The sequence below is a fragment of the Ceratotherium simum genome, chromosome 4, assembly GCF_057802395.1.
Source record: "Ceratotherium simum simum isolate JZ-2026a chromosome 4, ASM5780239v1, whole genome shotgun sequence".
Classification (NCBI taxonomy): domain Eukaryota; kingdom Metazoa; phylum Chordata; class Mammalia; order Perissodactyla; family Rhinocerotidae; genus Ceratotherium; species Ceratotherium simum.
In genome coordinates, this window is record NC_141903.1 from 3077638 (window position 1) to 3092460 (window position 14823).

At 50.3% G+C, this 14823-nt stretch overlaps 1 protein-coding gene across 1 annotated transcript in view; it reads left to right on the plus strand.

Annotated features, from left to right (window-relative positions):
* COL23A1 (collagen type XXIII alpha 1 chain) overlaps positions 1-14823 on the plus strand; it is a 324150-nt gene that overhangs the window by 168672 nt on the left and 140655 nt on the right. The gene's annotated exons all lie outside the window — the stretch shown is intronic.

Genomic DNA, 14823 nt, shown 5'->3' on the forward strand with positions numbered 1-14823 from the left:
TTAGGCCACATGGTCCTTTGAAGAGCCTGGACACCATGTTCAGGTCAGAACACCTAGGCTTTGGAAATGAATTAATTTCTTGGAGCAGAATAGTAACCAGTCCTGTAAATCCAGTTTTATTTGTTGGACATCTTTAGGAAGCGACCTGGAAGAGGGTGGGCAGAGGCCTGCCCCGGCCTTCCTGGTTGGAGCAGCACACCACAGAGAGCAGAATCACTCTGAGCCGTTGAGTCAACAGCATTCCATGCTAGCCCTGGGCTAAGCCTCAGGGCACCGGGGGAACCCTGTACAGGGCTTGCCCTCAGGAAGCTCTGAGGGTCGCAGGACAGATGGACGTGAGCAGATAACGATGCACAGGTCAGAGCCTTGGGCCACCTCCCTGCCTGTCCCAGCCCTCGGGATATGCTTGTCCTTCAGGCAGATCCGGCACCCTCTCTGCTTTCTCCCCTGAAGCCCTCCCTTCCTCCTGCCCTAGGCCTTTCACTCCAAGTGTTGATGGTCTGTGGCCACACTGCGCCTGCTGCCTTGGGGCAAGGGGGTTGTGCCCTGTCCTTCCTTCCCCACCGACCATGGTGGGCACGGTGGTGATGGGTCTTGCCCACTCCTCGGTGCCCTGGGGACAGTGGTTGAAAAGAGGGAAGAGAGTCATGATTGACATTATCATCAATTCACCTCCCATGCATTTGCACTGTCCCACATCATCTGATTGCTGCCAGGGCATCTTTTGAGCCAAATGTTTTAGGCACATTCAAGGAATCATTTAACGATACCTGATTTGGAGTTAGGAGACCCGAGTTTGGGGTGTTATCTGTCACATGCCTGCCATGGGTCCTCAGGCTCTTGCCCTCTCTGAGCCTCTGTTTCCTCTTTGCAAAACACAGACACCCCAGTGGATGATCTCCAGTGAGACGATGGAGGGCGAAGCACAGGAAAACCTTCTGTAGGTGCGAGGAGCTGTAATAATTGCAATATTGTGCTTGGATTCCCCGGAAGTGTTCTTCTTGTGGCCAGACGCTGCTGGCACACTCTTAACTTAACGTCTTTGTTTCCTTTCTTGCATGGACACGTTGCTGGGTCTTGCTCTTCCTGGGGCCTCCTCTCCTAACACAACGTCCTCGCTTAACTGTCAACCTTCAGGTTACAGCGTGGCTGTGTGTGGGACGGGTCTCAACACACACGTGCGGGTGATAAAATGCCACTGTGTGGCCGTGACTCGTCCTGGGAGCTGCTTTTATGCTGAGGGTGGCAGCAGGTTAGAGGACAGCGGGGGCTGAGGGCCCCCTGAGGGCTGTCCTGAGTCAGGCTGGGGGTCCTGCTAGGCTGGGTGTGCACTGCGGTTTGCCCCGTGTGGCCCAGTTCCATTTGCGCCGTCTCACCACAGGCTGGCATGTTTATTGACAGCTCCTGCATGTAGCTGAGTGTCAGCCCATTTATTGCCTGTTAGTAACTATCTTGATTTCTGATTCGGAGGGAGCGAGGGCCGCACTGCTTTGGGCCCTGCTGGGCTCCTGTTTGCCAAATTGAAATTACTTCAGTTCTTTGAGACTGAAGTTCTCCAAACACAACTTTTTTCCAAAACTTGCTCATATGGAGTAGGAAACATTCTAAAAATTATTTAGATTCAAACAACCAAGCTCAGGACCTCAGTCCCCAATCCCCATGCAGACAGGCAGATTTCCACAGACCACCCACCTCTCGTGGGTCCCATGGTTCCTTAGTCCTGCCCGAGGGTCACACCTTGGCAGTTGTCCTCTTATCAGATGAGTGATCTGGTTGCAGGGAGGGGTGGGAGAGGCAGGTGACCTGCCCGGCAGATGCATGGGGATGGGGGCCTTAGGTCCTGAGCAGGATGATCTGACTTCTCACTTATTTCAGGAAGGCCAGCGGCCTGCTCTGTCCACATGAACGTTGCTCTGCTGTCTGCCTTGTGCTCTGCCATCCTTGTATCGCGATAAGAAGGCAGAGAACTTGTATTGTCCGTTCGTTTGTGCTTCTGCCTGTATTAAAAATTGCTCGTGTTCTGACAATTAATCGTTCGGCTGGTGGTGTGGGCCTGTGAACAGTCTTGTTTGGAGTTTGTTTGTTTCTTTAAGATGTGTCCCATAGATGAAATTTCTCTAATGTTTTAGAAGAAAGACGGAAATGTGCTGGCGTGTAGTTGAGTGTGCCCTGAGACTCCTGAGGGCGGGGTGTGATGCTACCTAAATGCTGGCTCAGCCTTCACATGTGTCTTATTTTGTAACAGCCTTATTGAGACATAATTCACTTACTATGCAGTTCACCCACTTAAAGTGTACACTTCAGTGTTCTTACATGTATTCACAGAGTTGTGCATCCATCACCACAATAAATTTTAGAACAATTCGTCAACTCCCAAAGAAACCCCACACCCATTAGTAGTCACCCCCATTTCTCTTCAAACCCCTCAGCCCCTGCAACCACTAACCTACTTTCTGTCTCTATACATCTCCCTGTTCTGAGCTTTCATATGAATGGAATCATACAGTACATGGTCTTTTGTGACTGGCATTTTTCACTTAGCATAATGTTTTCAAGGTTCATCCATATTATAACATGTATCAGTACCTCTTTCCTTTTTATTACCAAATAATATTCCATTGTAAGGATAGACCACATTTTATTTACCCATTTATCAGTTGATATACATTTGGGTTATTCCTACTTTTTGGCTCTTATAAACAATCTTGCTATGTGCATTTGTGTACAAGTTTTTGTGTGGACATATGTTTCCTTTCTCTTGGGTACATACCTAGGAGTGGAATTGCTGGATCATACAGCAATCTATGTTTAACCATTTGAGGAACTGCCAGGCTGTTTTCCGAAGCTACTGCACTATTTTACATTCCCACAAGCAGTATACAAGGGTTCCAATTTCTTCACATACGGCCAACAGTTGTTATTACCTGTCTTTTTGATTCTAGCCATCCTAGTGTGTATGAAGTGGTGCCTCATTGTGACTTTTGATTTGCATTTCCCTGGTGGCTAATGATGTTGAGTATCTTTTCATGTGCTTATTAGCCATTTGTTTATCTTCTTTGGAGACGTCTCTTCAAATGCTCTGCCTATTTTGTGTGTGTGTGTGTGTGGTGAAGAAGATCAGCCCTGAGCTAGCATCTGCCAATCCTTCTCCTTTTTGCTGAGGAATACTGGCCCTGGGCTAACATCTGTGCCCATCTTCCTCTACTTTATATGGAACGCCACCACAGCATGGCTTGACAAGCGGTGCGTCGGTGTGCGCCCGGGGTCCGAACCTGTGAATCCCGGGCCACCGCAGTGGAGCGCGCACTTAACTGCTGCGCCACCGGGCCGGCCCCTCCTCCGCCTATTTTTTAATTGATCTATTTGTGTTTTTATTGTTGAGTTGTAAAAATTCTTTATATATTCTGGATACAATTCAGTGGGTTACCTTTTCACTTTCTGGATGGGATCTTTCAAAGCACAAAAGATTTTTCATTTTTGATGAAGTCCCATTTACCCATTTTTTTCTTTGGTTACTTGTGCTTTTGGTGTCACATCTAAGAAACATTGCCTGATCCAAGGTCACAAAGATTTACACCTATGTTTTCTTCTAAGATTTTTATATTTTTAGCTCTTACATTTAGGTCTTTGATCCATTTTTAGTTAATTTTTGCATATGGGGTGAGTTAGGGGTCCACCTTTATTCATGTCCAGATGTCCCAGACTCATTTGTTGAAAAGACTATATTCTTTCCCCATTCAATTGTCTTGGCATCCTTGTCAGAACAAACAAGTTTTAAGAACCTCACTGAGTGCAGGACAGCAGCCTCCATGACATGGCCCATGGGTGGTGCAGGGTGCACGTGGCATTGGGAGGCCTTGCAGGACCCTCTGAGCTGTCTCTGCCCTGGACAGGGTGGGGTCTGTGCTGGAAGACCCTTGGGAGAGCAGTTGGTTAGAATGGATGGTATCAACTCTTCCTTTACATGACTACACCTTTCTGCCTGGGAAGGAAAGGCCTCTGGCCGGGGAACGCTGCATCGTGCCCCCAGGGCACAAACAGGTGACCTGCTGCAGAGCAGCACGTTTCACTGCTCCCTGCTGCCCTCTTCAAGCTGGTCAGAGCTAAAATGACCATACGTCCCACCATACTGAGACAGTCCCAATTTATGCCTGTTCTTCCCACACAATTATTAATCGGCCCCTTCCTCTCTTAAAATATCTTGGTTTTAAGACTTGGAAGCAACCTAAGTGCCCATCAAGGGACGAATGGATAAAGAAGATGTGGTATATATACACAATGGAATACTACTCAGCCATAAGAAATGATTAAGTCCAGCCATTTGTGACAACACGGATGGACATCGAAGGTATTATGCAAAGTGAAATCAGTCAGAGGGAGAAAGTCAAATACTGTATGATCTCACTCGTTAAGTAGTAGATAATAACAACAAACAAACACATAGAGAGAGAGATTGGATTGGTGGTTACCAGAGGGGAAGAGGGGAGGGAGGAGAGCGAAAGGGATAATTCAGCACGTGTGTGTGGTGATGGATGGTGATTAGTATTTGGGTGGTGAACATGATGTAATCTATGCAGAAATAGAAGTATAATGATGTACACCTGAAATTTATACAATGTTATAAACCAATGTTACTGCAATAAACAAAAAGTTTTAAAAAAAATATCTTGGTTTGGATGATAAATTATAGTCACCCTGGGTGTAGAGCAAGGGCTGGAATGAGAGTGTCCGTGGGTTCCAAACCATATCCGCGGAATCCGAGGCCAGCCTCTGTACCCTCCAGTAGCATCGACAGGGAGCACTGAACTTACACTTCAAAGTCTCAGAGCCTCAGCAGATGCCGTCTGGATCCCACAGATCCACCGTGAGCACAGCGGTTGGCAGCGCTCACAGCCTCCGCGGGCTCCTGCGGCTGGGAAGCCTTTTCTGGGAGCCTTGGAGATTAGCCCTGATGGAGAGCTTACCGGTGTCCTGGCCCGGGCAGCCTGGTTTTACTTCAGAAAGGTTCAGGAGGGCCAGACGTGGCTGTCCCTGCCCAGGCCACCTGTGTGTGCCCGTCCCCGCACTCAAGAGTGTGGTCGGCCTTGTTTGTTCACACCCACCTTAGCTCCCCACGGCCTCGAGGAGAAGTCACATGACGTGCAGCTCCTTGCCACTCACCTGTCACTAAATGATGAATAAAACACTCTGGAGGACCCCACAGACAAGAGGGGAAAGGCATTTCCACGTCGGAGGGAATGGTGTTTATTGTTTGTTTGTTCATGGCCAACTCTCTTTTTTTACTTTTCTTAAAGTATTTTTTGATTGAAATATAGTTGACATATAACATTATATTAGTTTCAGATATACAACATAATGATTTGAGATATATATATATATATATATATATATATGTATGGAAACGATCCCCACAATGAGTTTCGTTAACATCCATTACCACCCATAGTTACATAAAAATTTGTATTCTTGTTATGAGAACTTGTAAGATCTACTCTCTTAGCAACTTTCAAATATGTAGTAATACAGTGTTGTTAACTACAGTTACCATGTTGTACCTTAAATCCCCAGGACTTACTTATCTTATAACTGGAAGGTTGTACCTTTTGACCCCTTCGCCCATTTCACCCACCTCCCTTAGTCCCCTGAATAATGTTGTATGCACACTTAACTGATGCAAACCCAACTGTAACGTGACACACACAAAGAAAACGTTCAGGTGGAGCGGCAAAAACGAGGGAGGGCTAATTTAAGCAGTGTCAGCAGGTCCCCTCTGAGGAGAGGGGTGAAAATCTGCAGCCCAACCAAAGAATCACTGTGACTAAATGCAGATGCTGCCATGCTCTGACTCTTTGTGTAACTGTCACACTGGGGAGAGTGCAGCAAAATCCCCGTGCAGAAGGGGAGCGGGAGAGGGCTTCCTGGAGGACGTGACGGTGACCAGGGAGCTATGTTGGGAGGAGGAGTGGGACTTTTCCGGGTGGAGGAAGAAGGAGGTGCTTCCAGGCAACGGAAACTTGTAAAGCAAGTACTGAGGCAGTGGGAGTGTGGGGGAAGTAAGGTGAGGCCAGGTATGCAGGCTTCGAATGCCTTGATAAGGAGAGTGAATTTTAGCCTTTTATTAGTTTCCCAAGTTTATTTGATTTCCCTTTTATTTGATTCCCAAATCAATGTCCCTGCTGGAACACCTGACTCATGAGATGCCCTGGGACAAAGGGTTCCACAGTCACACTAGTTGGGGGAATCTCACATACAACTCCTGCCCCCCTAGTTCCCACCTTGGAGAGTTACAAGGCATATTACCATACTGAAGGCCCTGAGAATCCTGCAGCAAACACCTTTTTGACTAATTACTTACTCAAGGTTCCCATTAAAGCATCCTGTAGCCTTTGTGCTCCAGGAAGCATGGCTCAGGCAATAGGGAGCCACTGCAGGTTTCAGTGCAAGGGAGTGACAGGATCAGATGCCAGATGGGATGGCTGGGAGTGCTGGAGGCAGGGAGACCACTGGGTGGCTGGTCACTAGCTAAGTCAGGGGTCCATCTCAGTAGCCACCTGGATGTCTGGGAAGGACCCAGAAGGAGTCTACCACAGAGAGTGGGAGAAACAAGCGAGAAGGCAGCAGCCGCCTCCGGCTCTGCTGATGCTGCATCCCAGAGCTTCTCCTTCTGTAGCTGTCAGCACCCACAGTCCCCTGGGACCTTCTGAGGACTGGGAAAGAGCAGTGGAAAGGCTTGCTCCCTCCAGCGTGTGTTTACATTCCAGAAACGCAGGTCATGTGTCCCGAGCTGTTCCCCCAAAGGCTCCAGAGGCCACCTGCTTCCCACAGTGCACATCTTGCCTTTCTTCACCTTTTGAGAAGAGGGAAAACAGATGAAATCCCGTACATCCCTGTGCCACCCCAGCCCCTAAATTCTTAAGCAGAGTGGAGAGCTGAGTCTCCCATGGGGTTATCAGAACTAGCACTAAAAACACTGCTTGCATTTTAGCCGGACCTGCTTGTTGGCAGGGGGCTTACATTTCAAGAGTCTCTGAGTAATTATCTGTAAAATATGTTTCAGGCCAGGGAGCACGTGAGGCTCCCAGATGGGGAACTGTATATCCAGCTGTAACTCACGGCCTCTGCAGGCCAGCCTTGTAGAAAAAGCAAACTCTGCTGAGAATGAGTTTGGGGGAAATGCGCCGAGTACGGGCATTGGTGTCAGAGGCCTTCTGCATTGTTCTGCTTCCCTTTCTGTCTCTCAGCTTAATGGTGGGGGTTCTGGTCAATACCACTCTAGCTATAAAGTCTTGGGAGAAGGCCTCGCAGGCATGTTGCTTACAACTCACTGTTTCCTATCCTCCCATTTTCTGTAAGGCCTCCAGGGCCTCCATGACTCTCTTCCTCCTCTGGTGTGAAAGCCGGGGAGAGAGGGGCGGGACACTGGGCTGGGATGCTGCGGACCTAGGACCTCCCACCCTGTTGTTGGGGGAACTTGGACTCACTCCCTCATTCAGTCATTCATTTGTTCCTTGTGTGGTATTTGGCCTGATCGTTGTATTTGTGTTGGGGATAAAAGATGAACCGTCATGGGCCTCCAGGAGTCCTTGGTCCGGGAGAGGAGGCTGAAAAGTAAACCCCAAAATACAGTCCATGTGAAAAGCCGCATGATGCAGCCGTGTCCTCTGAGCCCTGAGACACAGCAGAGGATTCCCACCCCGCCTGAGAGGCCGTGGGCAGGAGGCAGAGTAGGGCTGATGCTGGAGCTGAGACTTGAGGAGAGAAGTGGGAATGTGGGTGGGCGGGTCCGGGCAGGGGTGCTCCAGGGGGAGGAATCGGCCTGTGCAAATGCGTGGAGGCTTCACTGAGCACAGTGTCTTAGGGAGCTGTGAGTGGTTTGGCTTGACCAAAGCTTCAAGTCTGAAGGGTGTGTGGAAGGAGATGAGGCAGAGAGGAGTGGGGGCCCAGGGAATGGGGGCTTGATCACAGGCTAAGGAGTGTGGCTTTTGTCCAGGTGGCTATATATGGAGAGCCATTGAAAGTTCTTAGACAGAGTCATGGTGAGCTGTCAGCTCCAAGACAGATAAAATGAAAGAGAAAAGAGGGACTGGGGTGATGTCAGTTCCAGAGAGGGTGAAGAGAAGCCTGCACGGTGAGAGGAGGAATCGGGGTGTAGAGGGGCGGGCAGCAGGAGACTCAGCAGAAATGAGCACCAGAGCTGGAGTCTAAGGGCAAAACTGAGGTCTGCATGGGACATTTAGTGCATCCATTTTAATAGTAACATAATGGAAGCCGCTTAAATGTCTGATGATAAGGGAGAATGACCAAGTAAATTATAGGGCAGAGTATAGAGCCATTAAACGTTATGGCAAAAGAAGGCTGTCTCACCCACAGCATGTGGAGCATGGGCTCTCCCTGCCCAGGAACCGAGCCACAGCCCCTTCTGCTCCTGGAGCCCACAGCTTCCTCTCAGAGTCTCCTGATGGCGCAGGGGCAGGGGTGGGGGGATCTCTCTGTGCTGCTGACGCTTCCCTCCCCTGGGGCACGGGCAGGTCTCAGTGACCTGTGGGGCAGGAAGTTCAGGGAGGGGAAAAAACCCCCCACTTTATCAAACATCATCCCTCCACCCATGCCCACACGTCTTCATGCCAACAGGCTGGAAGCAAATGTCCAAAAATGGAAATATTTGTGCTAGAACTGCCTCAGTTTCCCGGCTCCTTACTCCTCCCGCGGCGTGAGCCCTGCCCAGCTCCTCCCCGTGGGTGAGCGCACGGAGCCTGGAGGGCTCTCAGGAGGGAGCGGAGAGGGCCGGTCCCCCAGTGTTCACATTAGGAAGTTACTTTGAGGCCCCTCTTCTGACACTTTCCACAGACGGCTGATTTGCTCTCTGTGGACTCTCCCCAGATGATCTGCCACAACTTCTTGGTTGGATGTTGACTCACACCCGTGTTCACAGAGTGAGTTGATGTAGGAAACAGTAAGCCCAACGTGACCACTCCCCAGAGGCCAGAGCCAGGCTCACCCACACCCAGCTTCAAAGGCATCGGTGCTAAAACCAGGCCCATGGGATCAGAGGGAGCCTATATCGGCTGCCAGGATTTTCAAGAGCCGTATTCAATCCATTTTAGTCTAGATTACATATAATACTTTACCGATTTTCCCTACATTCATACTAAATGGGACATTTCTTGGGAAATGAAAATCCGTGTGTTCTGACCATCTAGTATCAGAGCACAGCGCTCAGAGTTTATGAGTTCAGAGCTGCATTAATGGCAGCTGGAAAAATGAAAGCTCGTGGGGCAGGCTATATCACACTGCACTTGTATCAACCAGGGCTTTTTGTGTGTGGGAGTGTGTCTTTTCAATATTATTATTAAAAAGGCAATATACTATTCCAGGAAAATTTGAGAATAAGACACACCCGCAATCCCACTAACCTAGCACAAATATTTCCATTTTTGGACATTTGCTTCCAGCCTGTTGGCATGAAGACGTGTGGGCATGGGTGGAGGGATGATGTTTGATAAAGTGGGGGGCTTTTTCCCTCCCTGAAATTCCTGCCCCATAGGTCACTGAGACCTGCCTCTGCCGCAGGGGAGGGAAGCGTCAGCAGCACAGAGAGATCCCCTACCCCTGCCCCTGTGCCATCAGGAGACTCTGAGAGGAAGCCATGCAAAGGGGCTGTGGCTCAGTTCCTGAGCAGGGAGAGCCCTGGAGGTGGTGAGACCCACACTTCATATGGCTGTGGGTAAGACAGGACCTTCTGCTGTGAAGGTCTCCAGGGATGACCCCCCACCCCAGTACTTGTTCCCCAGGCTGTGGGTGCAAGTCCAGCCACCAGCAGGCTTCCACCGAGGTCCCACCCCTGTCAGAACCTGCTCAGGCTCTAGTGATCATGCCCCTGGTGAGGGTTGTGGGGGCACCTCAGTGGGCCCAACTCTAGTGGGGCTGGCAGGGATGGTTGGACACCCCTCAGGAATACACGTCTCTGGCCAGTCTCTTCCTCCTAATGGATCTTACCAGGTTTCCTGGCAGGGCTCTCAAATGCTGTGGGACAAGGCACAGAGATCTCTCTCCCTGGGGACTCCAAGCCCCAGGCTGTGCTGGGACATTCCCACTGCAGTGCACGAGGCTGGGCTGCTGTCACCTGGGTGCAGGGTGAGCCCTCACTGCGCTCCTGTGAGCACCCGCTCTGTGACTCGGTGGGTCACGGCCCCAGGAGGCTCCCAGCTCTAAAATCAACACAGCTGAGGGTGAATCCCACCCCTGCCTCCCATCAGCTAGTTGGCACTTCCCCACTGGGCCTCGGTTTCCCTTTCTGCACACCCTGACCTCAGCTCAGTAGAGAGGAGGGACGTGAAGGCACATTGGGCCCTGTGTGGTGTCCAGCTGAGGGATTGCTGTTGTGGGCCACCTGTTTCCCTCATCTGGGGTCACTTGGGCCCCTGGGAAGGACTTCACTCAGAGCCGTCCATGTGGTCTCCGTCATGCCGAGGGCTCAGGGGAGCACAGGTAGGAGTAATCGGCCTTTGAACGGCTGTGGCCTTGTTTACCACCCAGATGAACATCTCCGGGATTTCCTGAGGCTTCGTCTCATGTCAAGACCGAGGAGCCAACACCTCGTGGAAACCGTTTTATGAGAAAACAGCCAGTCCAGGTGGAGGACGTGAGGAGATGGGGTTTGATCGGTTAACTCGGTAGGTTTGCAGTCACCAGCTCAGTGTGTTTGATGTGTATGGGTTGACACCGCTCTCATCGCTAATAACAACTGTTATTTCTAAAAAACACCTTCACCCCGGCTCTGCCTCTGGGTCTGCTCACTGGTCAGCCTCATTTAACAATCATTCCCTCTTAGAGATGAGGAGCTGAGGTCTGCCCAGGACATTCTAAAGTGTATAATTCAATGGCATTTCGTACATCCATCACCTCTATCTGGTTCCAGAACTTTGTCATCGCCGTAAAGGGACATCTAGCACCCTGTAGCGGTCCCTCTCCCATCACCCCCTCCCCCAGCCCCTGCAACCACTAATCTGCCTTTTGTCTCTATGGATTGACCTATTCTGGGCGTTTTTTATAAGTGAATCCGTACAGTATGTGGCCTTTTGTGCCTGGCTTCTTTCACTGAGCATAATGTTTTGGAGGTTCATCCGTGGTGTGGTATGCATCAGCACCTCATCCCTTTTTATGGCTGAATAATATTCTATTGTGTGGATAGACCACATTTTGTTTATCCATTCATCACCTGAGGGACATTTGGGTTGTTTCTACTTCTTGGCTATTGTGAATAACGCCACACTGAACCCTCATCTACAAGTTTTTGTTCAAGCTTATTTTTTAAGGAATTAATATTGGGGCCGGCCGGTGGCGCAAGCAGTTAAGTGCGCGTGCTCCGCGGCGGCGGCCGGGGGTTCACTGGTTCAGATCCCGGGCGCACACCGACACACTGCTTGTCGAGCCATGCTGTGGCGGTGTCCCATATAAAGTAGAGGAAGATGGACATGGATGTTAGCCCAGGGCCAGTCTTCCTCAGAAAAAAGAGGAGGATTGGCATCAGATGTTAGCACAGGGCTGATCTTCCTCACACACACACAAAAAAAGAATAATATTTATTGAGCATTAAATGGATTTACACAGATTATCTCTTTTCATCGTCAGGAAGCCTATGAGGTAGGTCCTGTAGTGATCTCCATTGTACAGACGAGAGAACTGAGACAGAAAGAAATTAAGTTGTCCAAGGTCACATGGCCGATCAGCAAAGCCCATGTTCTGAACACAGTCGATATGAAACAAGGTTGGTCCTGATGCCTCCCACCGTCCAGGCCTTTTATCCAACGCTCCGACAGATAAACAGCTGGCGGGTTGCCTCCAAGTCACACTACAGTGCACCTGAGCCTGGAGGGAGGGCCAACCGTGGCCCTGACCCTCATGACCTAGTCACCTCCCAAAGGCCCACCTCCTACTACCATCACCTTGGGGGTTAGAGTTTCAACATATGAATTTGGGGGGGACACAAACATTCAGTCTATAGCACTTATTATAAAAAATATAAACAATACTAAAGTATATAGAAAGAGTGTCAAAGTCCACCTTCCTCCCTACAGGATCCCTCTCCCCAGACGTCCCTCTATTACCAGATTCCTATGGGTCCATCTAGGCCTTTTTCTATACATTTTTATATGCATATGTGCACAGTGCACATAGAAAGTTTTGTTTAGTATTTTTATATTTTTTCACATTTCTAATCCCAGTGCCTAGGATGGCATCTAACTCATTAGGTACTTCACAAATTTTTGTCATGTGGTTAAATTAATAAGTTTTTTTAACTGGACCCTCTGTCTTGGCAATCTTTCTGTGCTTTGTTTTCAGCTGCCGCATCGATGTATGATAATTTAGTCAAACCTTCCCAAGGACAGGTTCACAATCTGTTAGCCAACCCCTTGGGGTTTGCTGTGTGCAGAATTCAAAATTGTTCTGTTTTAGAAGGGTAATATCGTACACGTACGGGCAGCCCGCGTAACCAGACATGCTAACATTTCTACAGTGAAATGTAGAAATATGCCCCTAAGTGGGGTAAATAAAGTCTATAAACATCCTCACATCATGTCAGGCTTGCCTCCAGATGAGCCTGCCGCCATTGGAGACAGACTGGGCTTAGAGCTTTTGGGATTCGGAATAAGATGAGGGGCGTGGGCCTCTGCATGAAGTCCCTTGCACACCCAGGCCTGTTGGGCAAACATGGTCCCCTCCCCATGTCCTCGTCTCCCTGTCGCTCACAGTGCTCTCACAGTCTCCGTTCTCCTGGCCTTTGAGAGCTGACAATGAGAGTAGTGCAGTGTGGGGACTGGGGAGAGCAGCCTGTCCCCAGAGACACAAACCTTTCCAGGCACTTGGAACTGCTCCAACTGGTGCGGTCCTGTGAGCTCCCTTTCAGCAACCCCCCCCCCCACACACACACCATCAGATTTGCTGCTGGGGAGTCTCTCTGCTTAATTCTCATTTTTACAGGAGGGCTTCTCCCATCCCCAGGCCGCCTTCTCCCTCCGGAGTCCGTGTTAGTACCCCCAGCTCTAACCCTCACTTTGGCACTGTTTTTACCATTGGGATCTCTCTGGATTTGCCAAAGCTCTTTGCATTGTTGCAGGTTATGTTTCCCAGACCCTCCCTTCACGTTTCTCCCTCCACTCAGTCATCTCCCACATCCTTCTGAGGCACACGTCCCATGGTGGTATTTTCCTATTCCATGAGGCTCATTTGCCATGGGGTAGTGACAGCGGGCTTCAGGGGAGCCATGAATACGCTGACATTGGAGCAGACTGGGTGTCTGGGCACAAGTGCACTTTCCGAGGGCTCCGTGGAATCTGTTACCCCCTCAGAGGGTTAACATCATGGCTCTTGGGTAAAGCCCTTCTCATCTGACCCTGCCTGCTTCTGCAGTGTCTCCTCTGCCCTGTGTCACGGGCCCCAGATTCCTGCCATGTGCACAGGATCGCTCACTGTCCCCTAGAACATCCTCTCCTCTCGACCTTTTCACAAGATGTTTCCTTGGCCCGGCCTGCCCTCCTCCTGCTCTGTCTGCCTGCTCCCCCTACACCCCTGATGACCCCAAAGGCTCTCGCCATCCACTGGATGGAATCTGCTGCCGGTGGGAGGTGAACAATGCTGGGAATTCTGCAGGCAGAAGGCTGGTGGCCTGGCCCAGGAGGAGGTGAGGCCACCATGGAGATGGGGTGGGGTGGAGAAGTGCACCCAGGGAGGTTAGGCAGTAGAGTCATAGGACCAGATGGCTGGTTGCAGGGAGTGAAGAAAAGGAGACAGTCTAAGACAACGGAGATTTCTGGCTTCACTGAGACATGATGTCAGCAACTTTGGTTAAACTGATGTCAGGACTGGCTACCCAATGCTTTGGGGCTCATTCTCCAGCAGTGGTGGGGTGACTCAGTCTCTTGGAGATGGGGGGGGCCTGAATTTTGCTTCTTGAACACTGCGCTGTCCGTTCCTCCCTCACCAGCAGCAAGGAGAAATGGGGTCCCTTTGCACGGGCCAGGAAGGAAAGACATTCCATGTCTGGGGGAGGCAGTTTTGAGGCTGACAGATGTGAAACATCAGCCCATTATGGGATGCTATTTGTTCAAATTACGTTAATAGTGGCTCTCCCCGACTGATACACGGTCATCCTCCACTGTCCAACGCCGACTCAGACATTTCCCTGTGAGTGCGCCGGGGTCTTGCCATCCGTCTCCTGCAGCTTCCTGCCAGACCCTGTAAAACTGGCTGTGGGGTGGTCCTGTTTGTCCTTGAGACCGTCCTCCAGCGGGGGAGCCAGCCGAGGGCAGATTACATAGGTTATGGGGCTCTTGGTACGGCAGACAAGCGAGGGCACTTTGTGCAGCATGCTGGCCTCTGCAGGGAAAGATAAAAGCGGCAGAGTTTGCTTTGAGGATGTCAGGACAGGCGGCCTATTGATGTTTCCCTTCCGCTCCCCATCCTGCTAAGTCCCAAGTTAGCTTCCTGAGCCCTCTTTTCATCCAGAGGTGCTGGTCTCATGGAAGGAAACAGGACATGACTTCTACATGGGAGCAGGGGAGGAACTCAGTTGCAACCCCTTCATACAAACAAACATTCCACTCTGCCATGCAGGAGCTGAGTGGCCTTGGGCAAGTCCCATAACCTTTCTGAGCTTCCACTTCCTCTTCTATTAAATGGAAATAAAAGGCCTAACTTGCAGGATGGCTTGAGAAGTAGAGGTGGTATATTTAAAGTGCTTAACTCAGGGCCGGCCCTGTGGCTTAGTGGTTAAGTGCGCGCGCTCCGCTGCTGGCGGCCCGGGTTCGGATCCCGGGCGTGCAC